This window comes from Herpailurus yagouaroundi, unplaced genomic scaffold (genome assembly GCF_014898765.1).
Source record: "Herpailurus yagouaroundi ecotype Mexico unplaced genomic scaffold, PumYag 141, whole genome shotgun sequence".
Lineage (NCBI taxonomy): Eukaryota > Metazoa > Chordata > Mammalia > Carnivora > Felidae > Herpailurus > Herpailurus yagouaroundi.
The window spans coordinates 37832165-37849796 of record NW_024412396.1 but is presented as its reverse complement, the minus strand read 5'-3'; the positions used below and the strand labels follow the sequence as shown (position 1 = coordinate 37849796).

Sequence of the window (17632 nt, the reverse complement as noted above, 5' to 3'; positions counted from 1 at the left end):
GGAGAAACAGAAGAACATGGATGAGGAGTCTGGATAAAGCAAGCCCACACCAGGCAGAAAGATTTTAGAGCATTTATTGAAACACAAATTTGAGCCCAAAGGAATAAAACAGGAAAAGAAAGCTTACGAGGGCAAGTAGAAATATATGACTAGAACCCGGGAGGAAACATTGGGACGCCCCTAATTGACATAATAAGACCTCTTGTTGAGCAGGGAGGCCCTGCTGATTTCTTGTGTTGCTGACGTGCTTGTAACTGGGAACAGGACATTTGATTTACATTCATTCTAGTCAATGATGACAGAAAATATGCTCTTAGCCTCATTTCTATTATTAAAACACAAAGAGCCAAGCCCCACTCCAGAACAGACCTACTTGCAACTGAGATCTTCCAAAAGTATCCTAGTTTTGAAGAGACACCCATAGTAGTATATGTAATTTAAATGAAACAAAACAAAACTAGCTTATATTATTGTGTTCCGATGCCTTTCTCAGCACCAACGACCCAACTCAAATACCCTTTGACCTATTTATATCACTTTGTCCATATCAGTCCACTGGTCCTTTCAGCTTCTACAATAAGCGAAGATAGTTCTTCCCTTTGAGTTCTTTGCCTTTGATGTTCCTTCTACCTGGAACTCTCCTGCCCTGGTATTTACCTGGCTGGTTCCTGTCCTCTCACCACCGAGGTGTCAGCTCCACTAAACCCTTCCCCGTTGCCCCACCTTAAGCAATTCTCTTTATTTCTCTCTTCTCCCCTATGACTTTCATGAAAATAAAGACATCACCTGTTTTGTTACCTGATGTCTCTTCATTATGTAAAACAATGTCTGTTGCATAGAAAGTGCTTAACAAACACTTGTTAAATATTGAATAAACTGATGAAGATGTAATGCTTTCTCCAAGCCTGAGCACCTCTGGCGGGGGGGGGGGGGGGGGGGGGGGGGCCACACTCACCCAGGGTTCCCTGTGCCTGGACTAGTTTCCTCTAGCCCTCTAGACTAGTCAAGAATCTAGCTCATCATCAGGACTTGCCATAGACATCACTTCTTCCAGAAAGCCCTTCACTGATCCCTTAAATAAGGTTCACGGCTTCTTCCATGAGCTCAGTCCTGCCCTATCAGTGCTCCCTCCGGCTTTGTGACAGATTTACCTATTTAATTTCCAACCATTCCACCTAGCCTGCACACATCAGGAGAGTAAGGGGCACAGCAGACCACCCACCTATGTATCCCTCAAGACCCTATCTCTATGCCAGGCACATGGGAGGCTACTCTGTAAATATTTGCTGAAAGTAAATTGGAAACAATAAATAACAGGAATTATTTCTTAGAGATTTGCTCCTCCAATCCAAAAGTCATATAGTAATTCTGAGGAAGGGTATGGTTGTTAATTCACAGATGTGTCCTGAAGATTCCATCTGATTCAGAAGCTAAGAAGAAATTATAAAGCCATTTTGTAAGTGAGAGAAAATACTTTAAGTACCAGCCTGATCAAAACATTTATTCTCTTATTTAAGAATTGATATTTCTGAGTTTGTTAAGAAGATATGTAGTAATAACAAACACTTATTTGTTTGTTTTTTATGTGCCAGGAACTGTCCTAAGTGCTTACACATATTAGCTCACAGAATATACATGAAACACCATTATTGTTCTCTTTTTCCAAGTGAGAAAACTGAGATAGAGATGTCTACAACGGCTGACAATAATACTTCCAATAAGGGGTAGAATGGAGATTTGAATCAAGGTAGCCTGTCTCTAAAGGCTACATTTCTAATCATTATGCTGAAGAACCAGAGAGAGAGAGAGTGGAAAGAACTCTTTATGCTCACATCAACTAGCTCAATCCCTGTGGTCAAATCCTTTAAACACTCTGGATCATTTCTGATGTCTGGGTCATTTCCCAGATCTTCTCTAGATCTATGTTTTCTGCCTCCAAACTTCCTACCCAACAAACATGTATACTGGATCTGTTTTGCTTTTTATGGAGCAGCTGGCCCAAGAATACAAGAGCACATCGCTGTCAGTTCACTCAATTTTGTTGGCCGTGACCAGCACATGGTAAGACCTGAAAAGCTAAGTGTCAAAACATACTGGATATGCCAATGCTAACAAACCATCTTAACAGAAAATGATCATAAGGGGCAGTCTTCCCATGTCTCAAATGCTGGGAAAAGCACCTGTTGTGGGATAGACCATCACATATGGGAGAGACCCAGAGACCAGTGGAGCAAAATTGAATTCCCTTCACCTTTAGAGCATAGGACCATCTAAGCATCTGAGAAAAAGTTAGGAGGATATGTGCATGGGAGGGGTGGTTGGAATAAGTGTACATGGGAGCTCTTTCCAAGTGTGAGGTTCCATTCCATCTGTATCACTACATCATTTTTTAAGATAAAAAGAGAGAGGGAGGCAAACTATAAGAGACTCTTAAATACAGAGAACAAACTGAGGGTTGCTGTAGGGGAGGGTAATGGGCACTAAGGAGGGTACTTGTTGGGATGAGCACTGGGTGTTATATATAAGTAATAAATGACTAAATTCTTCACATTTAGAGAAAAATTTTTAAATTTAAAATAAAATAAGAATAAATAAAATGTAAATAATCATAGTCATTAATTTCAAATTGAGTTAGTCCATGGATCTTTCTTCATCTATAAAATCAATAATTAGAATTATTAATATTTTTTAGACTTCATTAATTTACCATTATTAACCATAATTCATCCTTGATTTTTTTTTCTCCAGTGAGTCACCAATCATCCACAGAGAAAAGATTTCCAGTTCATTCAACATACACTATATACAAGGCATCTTCTTGACTTTGCATATGTTACCCCACTTAACCACCATAGCAACACAAGGAAGTAGGGATGATTCTTATTCCCATCATAGAGATGGAAAACAGAGGCACAAAGCAGTTAAGTAACTTGCCCTGGGCAACAAAGTAAGCAAAATAACACAGTGGGACTTGAACATAGAACTTATGTTTTTAGCCAATGTGGATATCAGCAGATGTTATTGTGTGAGAATACTCGCGCCATATCTAGTTGTCAGAGTTGGGCCAGGGTGCCCGGCTGCCTCCGCCCAGGAAGTTGCTTCCTTTGAAAGGAGAGAAGAGCAGTGAGTCCACATGGGAGTGAATACATACAGGAAGGCTGCAGTATAAGTGGCCTATGGATCCTTGGGGGATTATAAATAAAACTGCACATACTATTCTAAGTCTTACACCCCAAGGATCTCAGGGAATTCTTCACCTAATAACAAAAACCGCCATACATCCTAAAAACCACTGAGTAGCAATAGAAGTCCCTTGTGGTACTATAACAATAATAAAAGCAATCCCATATAGAGCATATATCATGTGCAGGCACTGTTCTAGAACTTTACATATTTTCATTTATTTACTCCTTACGATAACCCAAAGAATAAGTACTTTATTATTCCCATTCTCTGGATGGGAAAACTGAGGCAAAGTGAGGTTAGTAATTTGCCATAGTCATAACAGTTAGTAAATAGTGGAACCAAGATCGAAACCCAGGCTGTATTGCTCCAAAGTCAATGTTAATGGACATAATGCTCCCTCTACCATCAGCTGCCTCAAGGTGAAAAAAAAAAACTTTTAAAATTCCTGGTCAAAATTGATACAACTGTATTTTATCACTAAGAACACAAAATTACACAGGCTGAGTTAGAAAGAATTTTTACGAACATCATTTTTAAAGATCCCTGCTACTTGCCTTGTAATGATTCTATGTCAACAACTAAATAGCTGATCTGGATTTCATTCAACTTAAATTTTTAAAATTGCAAAGTCTCATCTAAGTTGTGTTGCTTATTTTAGAGATAATATAGTACTCTCTGAAACACTGTATAAACATAAACTTTAAACCCCTTTCAAGCTAAGTACCTGTGAAACAGCACAATGGGCATTTGTATTAAAATCTTCACCTCTTCATCCAATTAGCTTGCTAAAATAATAGGAAAACATTGTACAATTACCATGGATGTGGATACATCTTGAAGTTGAGATTGTTCATTTTACTCAATCACAGAATTCAGACAGACCATAGATAGCACCCAAATATCCACCACCAAAGAGAAGTTAGACTCTTCTGCAACCTTTCTGATGCATGGCCACCTGACTTCACCCCTTTGTTCATACATTATCAAGGTGCTACTGTGGGCTTCTTGCACTGACAGCAAGTTCATGACTTGGACAGGTACAGAGAGCTAACTGATGACCCATCAATATTGAATCCCTACCACAATGGAGTCAGAATGTCCCTCACTCTAATTTGTAATGATTTTTTCTTGTTTAAGTAAGAAGGGGTAGAGCCAATGCCATCTTTATCTTCCACATTTAAGTAAAGAAGGGGGGCTTGGGCAGGGCCACAGAAACTGCTGTCAGGTATAACATTAGTCAAGGCTAGACTGGTTAAGAGTGTAAGTCTGGAGTCAAGCTGTCTGAGTTTGAATTTGGGATCTTCCACTCACTAGTTTGAGACTGAAGCAAATTCTTATTCTTTTTGAACTTCAGTGTCCTTATTGAGATTCCTTACTTCTTACAACTGTTGAGAGAACTAAATGAGATTAGCCATGTAAAGACACTTAGCATATGCCTGGTATTTGATATGCTCAAACTTGTTCATTATTATTATTATTATTATTATTATTATTATTATCCCCCATCATGGCAGTACCCTAGGTGGAAACCCTTTCAGGAAGCCTTACATTTACATACAAAGGAAAGAATGTGCCTGTTCTTGCAGGGTCTAACTTGGAAACTCATCATCAGGGTTTTGTAAGGAAAAGGTGGAAGAAACAAGGGCTGGGGGAGGAAAAGATTAAGCTGATAATAGGAGTTGTGTCACTTTCCTTCCTCACTATCCTTTTTCCCAAGTTGGAGGTGGAGCACTCTATGAGTTGCTAATGCTGTCTGGCTGTGGGCAGTGCTCAACACCTGCTCATTTTCTTGTTTCTTTTAAGGCAACAAAACTACCAACTGGTGATACAAAGGGAGGATTTCTTAAGCCTGTCTGCTGCTATTTTACAGATGGAATTAGAATTTATAAATGATCAGTGTAGCTCCAAGCTTATTAATTCCTTCCCACCCACACAAGAGCAATTAGGTGGAGGGAAGTACGGCTCACATCTTCTAGATGGGAAGTGAAGACAGGTGGGGGTGGGTTGCACTCAGTAGTGCAGTACCTGGGTGTTACTTTTAGCTACAATTGCAGGAAATCCCTTACATACTAGATTTCTCAAATACCCACAATGAATGCCTGCCCGTGGTGGCTGGATAACATTGGAAGTAAGAATAAGAAGTTGGTTAGAGTGAAAAAGCAGAAAGGAGGTCAAATGAGACAACTGCCCATTTCAGATCCTAAGAAAGGGGCCACATTTCTGGAAGCACAATCCAGCCATTATTGGATTCAGGCAGGAGAGAAAAAGATTTTTTATAAATCATCCAGCCTTAACTATTATCAGACTATGTTCTGTGGAAGTCTAGGGTACCACAAAGGAGCTTCAATGCCACTATCAACGTGGAGATATGGGTGGTTGCACTGAGCAGGTTGAGCTATGCACCCTCTACAGTCAAGGATATTTTGCCCTAATATGGCTTACATTTTTGTGAGATTTTGTTGAGAAAAAAAAAGAAGAAGTCCCAACACTTTTTAAAACTTTGAAAAACATTGATATAACCCAACTCCCTCATTCTACAGAACAGAAACTGAGTCTGGGATTACTGAAGGGACTCACCAAAGTCAAATAGCTGGTTAATGGCAGAGGAAGAATTAGCATTGGGTTCTCCTGTGCACACTTGTTTTGTTATCCTGTACCTTTGCGAGATATTTTGACAACTCTATTTCCTACAAAGAGATGCCGCTTGTAACAGATATGAGTAAGTCAAAAATAAAAGATTAAAGTTAATAACATACAGATCACTATACTAGGGAAAAGTTACAATATCAAAGATTCCAGTTCGTTAAAAATTTTTTTAATGTTTATTTATTTTTTAGAGAGAGAGAGACAGAATACGAGTGGGGGAGTGGCAGAGAGAGAGACACACAGAATCCAAAGCAGGCTCCAGTCTCTGAGCTGTCAGCACAGAGCCTGACGTGGAGCTCGAACTCATGAGCGGCGAGATCATGACCTAGGCCAAAGTCAGAGGCTTAACCAAATGAGCCACCCAGGCACCCCTCAAAGATTCCAGTTCTGATAACAGCAGAATAAGTGATTTGAACTCACCTACGAATAACAGTTATAAATTCATGAAAAAAACATTTAAACAAACTATTTGAAGACACAGAGAGTGAGCAAGAGCAGGGACGATCTGGAGAGGATCCAATCTTTGAAAGAAGGAAATTTCACTGGATGAGATACACGGTTACATTGCTTTTCTGTTAAAAGTACCACCAAGTCCATGAAGCACAGGGCATCTAGGACTCAGAAGAAATCAGAAGCCTTATTGACTTAAAATGTTGGAGGACAGAATTCAAAGAAATATAGGGGAAAACTCCAGAAAGGAAGGAACCACAGAGAGAGAACTCCAAAATCTGCATGTGAACTTAGCTCAAACAATTGACTGGAACCTGAAATATGATTGCATAGGGAAGAATCCAAGGAACCCCCTAAAAGTCACAGCTAGAGGGCTAAAAATCTACACAGACATTTTGGCTGCAGACTATTGCAGAGGAGACTGAATTAGGAGTTTGAATCTGGCCAAGTTAGAGAGGCTTAGTACACACCTCAGGTATTCCATTAAAACTCTAGAAGGAGCAACCTTTGAGCTAAGACTAAATGTAAAACTGAAACAAACTCAGCAGGACAAAGTATGAAGCCAATACTCCACCAGATCAAAGGAATCAACAATTAATTGTGGGCTGAAACAAAAAGGAACATATTTCTCTTCCCCACCAGGCTGTTCTCATCCAAGATAGAGAGGAGGCACCAGGAAAGCATCAGGGGTGGGGTGATTAGCTCAGACTATGGGGATTACACAAAGGCTGCACTATAATAGGTAGTATTCTAAACAGACCTGTGTCCGTACTCATTGGACCCTGATTTCTCATTATCTGACTCTCTCAACTACAAGTGTTTCCTGAACACTTGACTTTGACAATCACTTTGAAGTTCATGACTACAACAGGGCTCATCCGGACAAGAGCAAGTGCTAAACTGTTAATCTCCCTGACTCTTTAGCTCTGCTCTCTAATCTGTATGCTTCCAACAAGGGAATTTCTTGATAGGACCCAAGTGTTGTGTTGTTTTCTTGCTACAGTGGCATTTACATACAAATTAATGGCCAGGACTATAATTTACTCTGCTGAGAACTGCGGTGACCTGGTAATTAAATTTCTGCACATGCAGAGAAAACATAAAACCAGAATGGCTGCTCTTGCTTTCTTTTCTCCAACCCCCAAGAGCTCTCTATCACTCCAATGAATCCTTACATGCAAATGTGAACCCACATTACAATTTACAAATGTTCTGATTAGGAAGACAAAAAAAAATTCCATTGCCATGGATACTAAGGGCCTGGGATGGATAACCAAGGCTGAGAGAGATAATGGACAGATCTTGAGATGTGCAGGTGTTGTGAGTTTTTGAAATTCTAGCTATTCATTCCACTCACTCTTCTTCTTATCCCATGCTGCAAATCATTCTCAAGGCAGTTTCCAAAGTTATTGTTTTATCTTGCAACACAGCCCAGTCAGGCTACTGGGATAATATCTATAAGGCAGTTTCAAACTCTCCCCAGCACCGAATCTACAGTAAATATATCCAAATATATCATGATAACTAAAAGGCATGGACTGAAAATGCTCACTTGGCTAAGAGCTTTTTTAGAAGAAAACTAAAAGCCATATTCCAGGAAAAGTCACATAATTCATACCTCATATATTCAGTGGTGGTATGCATATATTGGAATAGCAGCCCTCAATGATGCCACTGATAAAATCAGATAATGAATAACTTTTCTCCATTTGCAGAACCGTTGATGGAAAATTTTCTAAATGTTTGACTTTTCCCATAAAGGTTCTGTCCCTTGGGTTCCTGTTATCACACATAGGCTGACAAGCACAAGCAAGTAAAAAAAAAAAAAAAAAAGTGAAAATAGTTAATCATGCTTCTTTCCTCAGCTTGTTTTGTCATGGATGTGCATGCTCCTGCCTGTGATTGTTACATGGCTTACATCATCTAGTCATAGTTCCATTGGCAAAATAATTCCTGCTTTGTGATGAAAATAAATACATTAAAATTTCATGGGGTGCCACAAAAATCACATCCATTTTTGGCATTGAACCACCTGAACAAAGCTGGCACCACTGAATTAGAAATGTTGCCCTGGGTATAATAATGTCCCTTGTTCCATCCATATTCTTAACTGTCACGTAGAGCTTACCTTCTGATATTTATCTTACTTACATTTTCTAAGTGGGTTTAGGTAGCTGTAGTTCCTCTAACATGTTTCAAGGAATTTGTGGTCTTAATTCATTGTTCTCTACTCTATCCCCTTAGTGTCTAACATACTGCTAGGAATAAACGGTCCTTCAAAAATGAATAAACAAATGAATTTTAAATTAATACAATAGTGTATTGGACAGGTTATCTAGAGAAGCACAGCCAATAGGGGAGATATGTGTATTTATATTTATTTATATATGTATTTATATTTATTTGTATTTTTATTATAAGGAATTGGCTCATATAATTATGGGGCTGACAATTTCCAAGATCTACAAGTGGCAAGCTGGAGACCCAGGAGAACCAGGGGTCTAGTGCCAGGCTGACTGAAGGCCTAAGAATAAGGAAAGCCAATGGTGTACGTTCTAGTCCAAGACCAGAAGACGACCAATGTTTTTGTTCAAGCAAAACAGGTAGACAAAGTTCTCTCTTACTCAGCTTTTCTCTTCTATTCAGGTCTTCAATTGATTGGATGAGGCCCACCCACATTAGAGAGGGCAATTTGCTTTACTCAGTCTACCATTTCAAATGTTAATCTCATTCATAAACATCCTCCCAGATACACCAAGAATAATATTTGATCAACTATTTTGGCACCTCATGGCACAATCATATGACACACAAAATTAACCATCACAAATATCAGATAAAAGCCAAATGCAAAGCAGGAAGAATGCCAAAAAGAAGCAGGTCATGTACCGGTTTTTATCCCAGCACTGACACTTCCCAGTTGGGTGATCTTGCATGAACCTTAGTTTATTCACCTTTAAAAATCAGACCAAATTTCTGTTCTGGCTATATGGAAGCCTGAGGACATATAGAACCCCTTTCTGCCACAAACTCATAGAAACACTGATAAAATTAGAAAGACACCTGGTATTAACCCAGAGGAGTAACCAACTTGTTTGGCTGATATCTAGGATATCAACGGCTTTGGGTTCATGCAAGGGTAGAATAAGGATGCTAGCATAAAACTACTACTCTTTAATAAAGGCTGCCCTTTCTATGAAAAGAGGACTAGTAAATTTCATCTAACAGTTTGGACTTAGAGAAGTAGCAAGGAAGCTTACTATCTATTGGGGCTGTGAATGAGAAAAAAATTACCCTATGACAAATAAAAACATCAAGTCTTTACCTCTCTCAGAGATATAGTATCAGTGAAGCACAGATATCTGAAGGTAAGAAATTAATAAGGGAAATGGGTAAGCATCTACGAAATCCAGGAGACCCAATAGAAGCAAATGCAAAATTGCTCTATAGGAATATTTCCATAACCCAACATACACAGGATTACACCCCTCACCAAGCAAAAACACACCCCTTCTAAAGATGAGTTAACACCACAAACACACAGAATATAATACACAAGAGGAATTAAATTAGCTTGAGGTGAAATGGAAAACAATCTAAGAACATGCAGTAATTTAAATCCTATGTGGAAGATTCACAAAAATTAGCCATGTATTAGGCCACAGAAGAAGGTTCAAAAACATTATATCACATTCTAATTTCAATATGGTTAGATATAAAATACTTTTTAAAAATTATAAAAATGCCTTTTGGAAACCAGAATCCACATTTTTAAATAATTGATGGGTCAAAGAAGAAACCTAATTGGAATAATAAAATATTTATAGCTGAAAAATAATGAACACATCATATATCATATACTTGTGGGATATATTTAAAGTGGTACTTGAAGGAAATTTATGGATTCATTTAAGGTATATATTAGAAATCAAGAAAAAGACTGAAAAATTAATATGATAAATGGTCAATTTAAGATGTTATTGATCAACAGTTTAAACCAAACCAAAATGCATGGAAGAAATAGAGAAGATAAAAAGCAAATATTAATATAAATGTTAATATAAAGAAAACATTTAAAACTAGACAAGATGAAAATGGTCTCTTAAAGATAAGCCATTGGCAAGACAGAGACAAATAATACATTTACATATATAATGGACACTTAAAAATCTGAAAAGAACAAAAACCAGTCTAAACAATTTACAAAAGAACAAATAGATAAAACATAGACCAGTAACTACTAAAGAAATAATAGAAAAAATTCAAAAAGTGACACATCTATCCAGACAGTTTTATATGACTTTTTCCAACGTTCAGTGACCAGGTAATTGTTCTTTTATATAAGCCATTCTAGAAGGAAAGACTTCTTGTATCATTTTTTGAGGATAGCATAAACTCAAGTAAGGTAATTTACATAGTGGATCAATCTCTTATGATGCTACTTGCAAATATTGTAAACTAAGCAGCAAATAAAATTTGTGATATATCAAAAACAAACACATTGAGAATAGGAATTTATAACAGACATACAATGAAGTTTAAGTATCAGGGAAATCTCTTAAATGTAATTAACCACATTAATAGATTAAAGATGAAAATCATCTCACCAGATGTGGAAAATTATTAAAGAGGTTTCAACATCATTCATGACAATGATTCTCAGTAACTAGGAATAGAAGAAAATTTGCTCTACTTGAAAAAGAAAATATACCATGCATCACACTCAAAAGTAAATTTTAACGTTCCTTAGAGACAATAAAAGACAAGAACACTTGCTGTTACCACTTCCTTGCAATTCTGTATTGGAGATCTCAAAAGCACTATAAGACAAAAAATAAATGAAGGGGGTATATTGTAATGCAAGAAATGAAATGCCAAGAGATTGAAATTTCCAGGTTAAAAAAAAAATCCATGAGAAGCCTAGGTCAGCCTTTAAATTGTTAAGGGTTCATCAAGGGGACGTCTGCCTCCAATCAAGATGAAATAACAGGTACCAAATTTAGCCTCACTTGTGAAGCAATTAAAAACCTGGACATAGACAATGTTTCTGAAAATATTGAACATTATGCAACCCCAAACAGGGATTCCTGAGAGATGAGAAATAAGCAAGTGAGTTCTATGCTTAGCCAAACTGACTGCCTGGAGAAAGTCTTGAGGCAAAGCTAATGGTCTCCCTGATTTGAGGAGATGGATCTAGGGGCCAAGGCTGTCAGGGCTCGCCCAAACAGTCTGGAAGAACAGAGCCACAAAAAGAACTCACAGACCTGCTGTATTTGAAGTCTTCAGATGAATGCTGATAAGGGCATGTGAGGAAAAATACTGGAGCCATGGAAAAAGCTAATGAAAATGATTGGAGGTAACAGTACCCGGAGCTCACACAGAACCAGGAACCGTGAGTGCCTGGTTCAACTAGCAAGCATAGAAATCCTCATTAGTGGGGCATTTGGTAAACTACTCAGAAGGGTTTTGCCTCCTAGGAAAGAGCAATTAGCCCTAGATAAAACATTACTTCAGCCCCACCTAACAAAGTTTAAAACCAAGACCTGAAAGGACCAAACAGTTTCCAAGTAACCTATCCACATCCCAGAACCAAGCTCAAGGAACAGTTATACATCCAGCATGCAACATGGTAAAATTTACAATGTATGCTATCCAATCAAAAATGTCTATGCATGCAGAGAACCAGAAAAATATCATGAATGATGAGGGGAAAATTCAATCAATTGAAATGGTATAAGAAATCGTACAGACAACAGAATTTGTAGGCAAGGACGCTAAAACAGTAAATATCACTGTATTCCATACATTCAAGAAACTACAAGAAAGATTGAACATGATAGAAATACGAAATATTCAAACAAAACTTAGAGAAGAAAACTCCACTAAGATGAAAACATACACTGATTGGAATAAATGGCAGATTGTGCGCTACAGAAAAAAAAAAGACTAGTGGCTTGAAAACAGCAATAGAAACCTATCCAAAATGAAACAGAGAAATATAATCACTGCAAAAACATGAACAGAGAATCAGAGGGCAGTGGGACACCTTCAGGCAGCATAAAATACATGTTATTGGAGGCTGTGAAGGAAGGAGAGGAGCAGAAAAAAAATCTGAAAGAAGCATGAACAACATTTTCCATATCTGATGAAAAAGATGAACCCACCAATTCAAGAAGGTCAACACATCCTAAGACCAAGAAGTATGGTGAAAACCACACCAAGGCACACCATCATAATCAAATAGCTGAAAACCAGTGACAGATCATCAGGAACAAAACAACAGAGGGAACCCTAATGTAAACTATGGACTATAGTTACTAGCAATGTATCAATATTGCTTTGTCAGTTGTAACAAATGTACCACACCGACTCAATCCAAGATGTTAATAATAGGAAAAGCAGGGCAGGAGGACAGAGAGTACATGGAAACTCTCCCTATTTTCTGCCCAATTTTTCTATCAACCTAAAACCGTTCTAAAAATAGTCTATTAATTTTGTTTAAGTAGTCAAAGGGGGGAAAAAAAGACACTTGAACAGAGGAGTATACACAAGGACAGTAGGGTTCTCACTGTGAAATCTCACAGTGAAGAAATAGTTTTAAAGGGTTGAAAGAAAAACACTGACAGAATTCTATACCCAGAGAAGATATCTTGCAAGAACAAAGGGAAAATAAAGACTTTTCAGAAAGAATTCATCACAACAAAACAAGAATGTTAAAAGAAGTCCTTCAAACAGAAAAGGGATATAAATGTGCATCTATACAACAAAATGAAAAGCCGAGCACCCGCTATGTGGGGAAATACATAAAAACTTGGGTTCTTAGTATTAAAATTTCTTTTAAAAAGAAGTAACACACTTTTATATGTGTTATACTATACAGGTGTTTTGACCTTCTAGAATAGTTCACTCTGTTTTGGTAAAGCAAAGATTTTCTTTTGAGGAAAACCACTCCTCTCCAAATTTCAATCCACGAGGTTGGAGTGAGGATGACCCCATATTCCTTCATTTTAGCATAGGCAAACAACTTGAATTTGGTCAATGGCAGCTGGCCCCGGGGACTTTGCTGGAAATATTGAAAAGGAGCACTCCTACTCCTCCAGCTGGGGTTGATAATCTAATAGGATGTAAGCCTGTATCCACCTCAGAAAGAAGCTAATGCAGAAAAAAGCAGAACCAAAAGTTGTACATTCCTAATACCTATTGTGAACAGGAGCCAATCATTCCTGTATATAGAATAATTCACTAGCCTTTTCATATGAGCCAATAAACTATTGTGTGCACATGCATGTGTGTGTTTAAGCCCCTTTTGAATTTTCTGTTACTTGCACTCAGAAGGATTGTGCCTAATACATTAGTAAAGTGTAAAGACTATTATAGGTGACATTTTGGATCTCCATTTTGGATCTGCCTCTTTCAATGCAAAATTATAAAATCTTGGCCAAGGAACTTTATCTCTCTCTTCTCTGAATTCCTACAATAAATGCTATCTGCATAATTCATTAAGCAAATAAGTATGTACTGCTTCATGATAGGTTTTCTCTCTTGGCTAGCTATTTAAGTCCTTATTAATATTTTATTTATTTAGTCTTGCTTCCCCAACCAGATTATATGTCCTTGACTCCTCACACATAGCTGATGCTGCTCCCCTGAACCCAAATACACACAGAGCACACCTAAGATGAGTAAGCTGATCTTTTAGGGCTCTCTCAGTTTAAAACAAACTTATGATTCTATAAGAATCCCGTGGCCCCGAATATTGTGACTGTTCTCTGATTCTACAGCGTTTTACTCACATTGACAAAGCTGTCTCATGGCTTATCCCCGAAAAACCATGAGTTACTGGAAGCAGAGTCCACTCTAGGACTTTATAGCCCCCAAAATGGAGCATAGGGGCCTTGACACCATCCACATACTGAAAGAATTGTTTGAATTGAACTGAAATCTATTCAAATTTCCCTTTACATCCAGATGTATTCTCTTTCACGGAAGAAGAAAAGAAGTGAAGAGCAGAGAATTAGAAACGAAAGACCCAAGTTTTAGGTTCTGCCACTTGTTAGCTGTGATTTACCACTTGTTACTCAACTTCTCTGAGCTTCTGTTTTTTCCATACAAATGGAAACAATGATTCTTTACTTTTTAAGGTTACTGTGAGCAGCAAAAGCAATAATTTATAGGCAAATAAGGACTCCAAACAACATTTATTAAACATTATAATGCACTCATTACATTACATATAATATCCCACTGAAAACATAATATCCTTGGAGGTAGCTATGGTATCGTCACTGGACAGATAAAATTACGAATGTCCCCAACTGTTAAGTAATGCATAGACTCTGACTCCCAAGTCCATATTCCCTCCATCACATTATTTTACTTGGTAAACACAAAAGTTATATGCAAATAACAGGTGTTCCATTCCCCAGGTGTCAGAAAACTATGAAATACAATAGTCTGTGCCTCAAAACCAAAATGAGAAAGAACAAAAGAAAATCAAAGTGGGACCCAGAGTCCCTGCTTATGCATAGTAGGCAGGATTGGCAAAATCATGGAGCATGTGCCATTACAATTTTTTCCTCCTTACCCAGAGCAGAGGATAGTCACTGGATGCGACACTCTTGCCTGATAAGCTTGTGTGTGGTTTCAGAATCTGCAAACATCATTCCAAACAGCAAAATCCACCCATCACAGCTACCTGCAAGAGGAAGCTACTGGCCATACTTGGGCCCTGTAAATACCCGGCCTCTATCATGTTCAGAGACTGCAGAGCAGAGTTATAGCCAAGCCTGGAAGCACGATAGAAAAAAAAAAGAGTATGGAAGAAAATTCACTCATTTGAAAGTCCATCTGCTTAATAAACAGTATGGACCCTATGACATGCCAGGCCCTGGGGCTGATGTCAGCATATAATGGTGAACAAACTGTCCACCAATCAGCAAATGGATAAAGAAGATGTGCTATATATACAATGGAATATTACTTATCCAAAAAGAAGAATGAAATATTGCCATTTGCACATGGATGGATCTAGAGAGTATAATGCTAAGTGAAATAAGTCAGTCCGAGGAAGACAAACACCATATGATTTCACTCGTATGTGGAATTCAAGAAACAAAACAAGTGAGTGAAGGGGAAAATGAGACACAGGGAAATCAAAAAACAGACAATTATAGAGAACTGATGGTTATCAGAGGGGAGGGGGGAGGGGGTGGGTTAAGTAGGGGATGGGGATTACAGTAATGGCAGCACTTTGTCATGATGAGTGGGTGATGTATGGAATTGTGGAAACACTATGTTCTACACCTGAAGCTAATATGACACTGTATGTTAATCAATTGAAATTAAAATAAAAAGCCATACACACACACAAAAAACCCAGATGCTGGCCCTCACCTGGCATGGAAGCCCATGAAGCAGGCAGAAAAAGTAGGCTCAGTCAAGCAAGCAGAAACGGCCTCGATGGGTCAGTATTGATACTGCCAGGTCCACTGCTGGAACACTCAGGGCTAGGTATATTTCAGAATTTGGGTTTGCTTGGATTTTAAAAAGCTGGTATGGTGCACATACACTATACCATTTAACAATGCAGTGGAGTCTGGAGCAACACCTTGTAATAAAATCCATTAATAATTAAAATGTGAATATTGACTCTGAGAGATGAGTAAAGGTTCTAAATCACCTCAGTTCATCCTCAGCCTTATGAAACAACCCCAGTTTCCGATGTTTTCGATTTTAGAATTTAGGACAAGGGCTTGGACACTTGTATGAAGGCTAATGTTGAAAATATCAGTTGAAGACAAAAGCTAATTTTACGTATCTAATTTCTAGAAGAGATATCACAAGACATATGTTGGTATTTAATAAAGCTATGGAAATCTTTTCTCCCACAAGATTTATTGATAAATTAGTATTTTTTTAAGATGCAGAACCTCAGAAATTCTAAAATTCTTATTTTAAAATATTAAGCCCATTTGTAGGATAATATCCAGTTCTAGGTCTGGAGATAGCACAGAGGAGGTAAGGAAATTTCACAAACACAAAGGAAATCCTAGAAAATTGAAAGGACTTTGTGGACAGGGCTCCTGCCATAACTAGGCTGGAGCAGCAAAAAGTTTATGCTCCTGAAAAATCACTTAATGTAGGGACTAGTGTTCTCAAAGCATCTCACATTTGCCTTTGTAGCTCAGAGGCAAAGGTGTCTAAGAAGGGCACTGACTTATCCCTGTTGCTGCACACACAGATATTATTTAGTCCTACTTGACTACTCCCCCACAGAATGTGACACCACTGAGGACATTCCTTCCCTAGTCTTCCACAGCAAAGCAGCCCCAAGACCCCCACCCTCCACCCTGGTCCTTCTTGCTCATCTCTGGGCACCAGTATTTAGGGTTCCACCTGAGCACTTTGCTCAGTACACATGCTATCCCTGCAAACCCCCCATAGCTGCAGCTACCACGTCCACAATGATGACCAGTAAAACACCTCCGTCAGCCCCCTTTACTAGCTCTACATTAACGTACTCAACATCCGCCTCTAGGCCAGCTTTCCCCACAACCCTTGCCCTGCCCATCCTGCTCGCGTCTTCCCCAATTTGTTATCTTTTTCCTTTATTCTCAACCTTCTGCCTCTGTGCCCACAATGACCTCTGCCTGCCCCCAACTTTGATGCCCAATTCAACCTCATTCTTCAAAGTGCTTCCAGCTTCATATCCTGCAGGATCTATTTCCCACCCCGCAAAAGACAAATCTGAACCTTTCTCTTATTCTTGTTCTCCTTGCCCTCCATGCTTACCCCTATGGAAGCACTTCTCAAAATCATTTCAAACTCTCCATTTACTTGTTTGTGTTCCATCCAGCCTGATGCCTCCTTAAAAGTGGGAGCAGAGTCCCTATGTCTGCATCCTCAGAACCAGGACAGTGTAGGGTTAGGCCCAAAACAACTGCTCAATAAGTATTTACTGATTGAAAGCAGTAATTAATTAGCCCCATCCCACTGCTGTGGGGGGGGGGGGGTTGGAACCCCAAAAGCACCTATCACCATAATCAGGCACAGAGTGGGTGCTTAACACAGATGTGCTGAATGAATCAGTTGTATATTTTATTGGCATTTATAGGACTCTGTCTTGTATCGATTAAATGAGCTTTTGCGATCTGGACTTGAGCCCCAACTTTTAAAGGAAAAGGTCTCTCAGGTTCCAAACAGCTTACAAAGGCCCCCTTGGAACACACCTCCTTGGGAAGTGGGAGCCGTATATACAATAGGGACACACTGTTTATAAAAGTTAGCTTCTATTAATCTATTTTAATTTTTCACTAAACCAGGGCGCCTGAGTGGCTCGGTTGGTTAAACG

General features: G+C 38.6%; 1 protein-coding gene across 2 annotated transcripts in view; it reads right to left on the bottom strand.

The window, feature by feature from the left end:
- The window catches only part of SYT16 (synaptotagmin 16), a 94239-nt gene that overhangs the window by 30061 nt on the left and 46546 nt on the right, over nt 1-17632 (bottom strand). The gene's annotated exons all lie outside the window — the stretch shown is intronic.